This window comes from Danio rerio, chromosome 9 (assembly GCF_052040795.2).
Source record: "Danio rerio strain M-AB ecotype USA chromosome 9, GRCz13ab, whole genome shotgun sequence".
In the NCBI taxonomy this organism is placed as follows: Eukaryota; Metazoa; Chordata; class Actinopteri; order Cypriniformes; family Danionidae; genus Danio; species Danio rerio.
Window position 1 is genome coordinate 7,722,643 of NC_141029.1, and position 4,101 is coordinate 7,726,743.

The 4,101-nt window shown below is 37.9% G+C and overlaps 1 long non-coding RNA gene across 1 annotated transcript; it reads left to right on the top strand.

Moving 5' to 3' along the window:
* The first annotated feature begins 228 nt into the window (after positions 1-228).
* On the top strand, positions 229-3,288 carry LOC147842253 (uncharacterized). Its single transcript, XR_015499174.1, has 2 exons — positions 229-1,460; positions 1,806-3,288. It is a non-coding gene; the product is annotated as an uncharacterized LOC147842253 (long non-coding RNA).
* Positions 3,289-4,101: the final 813 nt, after the last annotated feature.

Below are 4,101 nucleotides of genomic sequence, written 5' to 3' on the forward strand. Positions count from 1 at the left end.
TATGCAATTAAACTAATTAATTAAAATTAAAACTACTTTTTAAAAAATAAAAATATAGGCCCATTAGGTGCCCACAAAGGTCTTTAAGGGTTAATAAATTAATTAAAACGTATAACAAATAGAATGATATAAATAAATGATTATTATAATCAGTATTAAATATAAATTAGGCACTTAAAAAAAATGACATTTGCTGTTTGTCCACAATTCTTGAGTTTTTTTTTTTTTGTGCAAACTTTTTTTTATGTTTAATCCACTTCAGTTTGTACAAATGAATAAACTAAGTTAATTCCTTCATGTTGCCTCAACACAAATCGATTATGTGGAACCCAGCATTTTGTACAGTTGGTGAGTGGGTCATAAAGCACATTTTACATGAATTTAATTGCAATTAACTGACAATCAGTTTGTATTTACAGATTTAGGTAATATGATTAGAAATTTGAGTTTCCTTTTCAAATAGTTGCCAAGTGATGTTTAAAAGAGCAATTATGTTCTTTCTTTTCTATAATATTTTCTTTCCCCGTTATAGTAAGTCATATTTCTTTTATTTTGGCTGAAATAAAAACAGCATGATTTTAAAATGATACATTTTAAGATGAATATTATAAGCCTATTTAAATAAAATGGCTTGCCTAATTATCCTTAATTGCCTAGTTAACTTAATTATCCAGTTATTAAGTCTTTAAGTTGAAAACTAGTATTAAAACTACAGGGTGGGCCGTTTATATGGATACAGCTTAATAAAATGGGAATGGTTGGTGATATTAACGTCCTGTTTCTGGCACATTAGTATATGTGAGCGGGCAAACTTTTCAAGATGGGTGGTGACCATTTATACCATTTTGAAGTTCGACATCTTGGATACAATGTTTTTTCCAACCCGGGCTCATTGTGGAAACGTAGCCCCGCGGACGTTTCTGCGGACCGCCATTTACATCCCTGAGGTATGTATTCGAGCGTTTTTTTTTGTTTTCGCGGATCCGCGAGAGGCCGCTGTGTGCCCACGCCGTTCTCGCGTGAAAAGCCGCCGGATCAAAAAAAAAAAAAAAAAAAGGCAAAAGCCCCCGTCTTTGATTTCGACCGCGTTTTCGGATCCCGCCGCGTTCTCGCCCTTATTTTTCGGATTCCGTTTTTCATCTTACCTGATTTCCGGAACCTGCTGTTCCCTGGACTCGATCCCGGTCGTCCTCCACCGCGGCCGGCTCCTCCTCCTCCTCGTCCGGGGCCTCCGCTCCGCCGACGCAACGCTGTGAGCTAGGCGGACAAACTGATTGCGTTGGGAAAGCCCTTCACTCGGAGGCGAGCCGTCGGCCGGCGAGCGCGAAGAGGAGGGGCGGAGCGGCGCCAAACCGCCCCGCAGCGTTCGCTCGAAAAAAAAACCAAACGCGGCCTTTACGTACCTCCGGCCACGTAAATCGCGGTCTCTTTAGCTGGTCGACCAGGCTGGTTTTAGAGGGGTTTTGGCCACTTCCAGGCTGGTTTCAGCCAATTCCAGCCTGCTCTTAGCTGGTCAGGCTGGGAGATGACCAGCTAAAACCAGTTTGACCAGCCTAGCCAAGCTGGGAGTCCAGCCAAAACCAGCTATGTCCAGCTTAAACCAGGCTGGTCAAGCTGGTTTTAGCTGGATTTGGCTGGTCATTTTCCAGCCTGAATAGCTAAGACCAGGCTGGAAATGGCTGGAAACCAGCCTGGAAATGGCCAACACCCCTCTAAAACCAGGCTGGTCAACTAGCTAAAACCAGACAACCAGCTTAGGCTGGTTTAAGCTGGATTTTTCAGCAGGGGTGTGACTAAAAAAATAGAGATTAAATTTTTATTTTCGCAGTGTACACATTTGAAATCGGAAAATTTATTGAGTCGGGAGATGAAATATCAGAGGAATAATGTTTATTGTCATTGGTGATTCAGCAGGGATACAGGACTGTAGAATCGATACACTCATGGCTTATAGTGGCGTGAAGAAGCTCTGGTTCCCCCAAAGCCACTTCAGCAAGAAAAACATCAAGTCACTACACACAGACACACACACACACTGCTCATGGACGTAAGCATGCCTCGTTTTCACATTCACGCTACTTACAGATATAGATATGCTCAGAGAAATCTGCATCTTCAGTGACGAAACGCAACGAAAACTATTCACAATGTTCACAATGGCTACAAATGCAACAACAACAACAATGCTAGCAAATATCGTAAACACGCTCAAAATACAGGAGAAGGAAGTGTTTGTTCATCCACTTTGAGGACTTTCGATTGAATTAAGAGCTTAAGCGAGAGGTCATTAAAGATGCATTGGCAGCTTAAATAACTCAGTAATCAGTCCCTCTATACAGGTCACACTGATCTCTTGGTATAGGATACAAAATCACTCGAACACACTCATACATACACACACTTGCTTCGAAACTGGTGAAGCGTGGCAAATATACCCTCCCAAATGTGGGTCACAATTTTAGGAGACAGAAATATTAGACAAGCTAATTAAAAAAAATTAAAATAAAATTCAGCACAACAGATGATAGGAGAATCCCACTGCAGAAAAATACTTTTCATAACAAAGAGTTTTGGTCTAGTTTCTAGTCCAAATATTGTAACAATCTTAAACCAAGAAGTGTTTTTGGTCCCACTTTATATCAAGTGGCCTTAACTAATATGTACTCACACAGGAATTAATAGTTTGTTACAATGTACTTATTGTGTAAATATATGTATTTACTGTGTACTTATGCTTGATTAAATACATGTATGTAATTACATCTGTAATTGACTTTTGTAATTACATTTGTAAATACACTGTTGACCATCCCTTACACCTTAACCCACCCTTAAACCTACCCATACCACCAAACCTGTCTATAACCCAACCTCTATCCCAACTCAAAAGCACCACAAGTGTTCTCAAATACATTATAAACACAGTAAGTACATGGTATTTAATTTTTGATGTAAGTACATAGTAGTTAAGGACACTTAATATAAAGTGGGACCGTGTTTTTTAGACAAGTAAAAAAATTGTTTTTTAAAAATTAATTGGGTTTTTCCTTAAAACAAGCTAAATAATCAGCCAGTTGGGGAGATGAAATATCATTATTTCCAATTGAAAACTATTTATTTTGCTTGATTTGAAGGGGACCTATTATTCAAAAATAATTTTATCATGGGGTTAAACACAGTTGTGTGGCAACAGTGTGTGAATTTAGCTGGTAAACTAATGGTAAACATTTATTAATTATTTTTTATTAATCACACTTGATAAAAAAAAAAAAACTCTACAGAAACACTTAGATTGACATATGATTCTGCCTTTGTATATGTCATCAGAGAGGGAAAGCCCCGCCCATTAGTGACAATATCTCTCTCATTTGCATAAACAGCCTTGAGTCAGAAGTAGCTGTCCTCCATTAGTTGGCCTATTTTTGAAAACAACAGAATACTTTTTTACTTGTCTAGAACAGATTTGTTTTTATATTTTTACCAGAAACGAGACCAAGTCTAATTAGGAAACTAGTTTTTTTGCAGTACAATCTCTCTGCCATTCTAACTCGAGTTAGCACTTATAAAAGTCAATAACATCAAACTCGCTCTGCTCTCTACGCTTTATGGGGCGGATGGTAAATTCTGATCCAAAAAACCAGAGGAGCACAACACTGAGAAAGACCCCAGTTGTAAGCCAGTGTTCATGGCACATAGACAGAATCATTTGAACTCTCATTTGTCTCACGATGTACAAAAATAAAACTTTAAATACAGTGTAAGAGGACTGAAGTCATATAATGCATATTCTGAGTCACTTTTGTCGGTTGCACCATGTTAATATCCACTCTTAAATAACAATAACAAAACAACAACATCTCCGACATTATTGTGAATATAGTTCATAAATAAATCTGTGTAAAGCTTATTGCATTACCGGTTAAGAAGGACATAATTTATCATTCACTGAATATAAAAAGTACACTTTAAGCAAATAAAAAAAAGGGAGATATGGAATTATAAACGTGAAACAAAAATGAAGAAAGAACCAAAGCACATTGGGTCGTACTTCACAACTGTTCTTATGCCAGGTACACAACACTGACTGCATCAAATCAGATA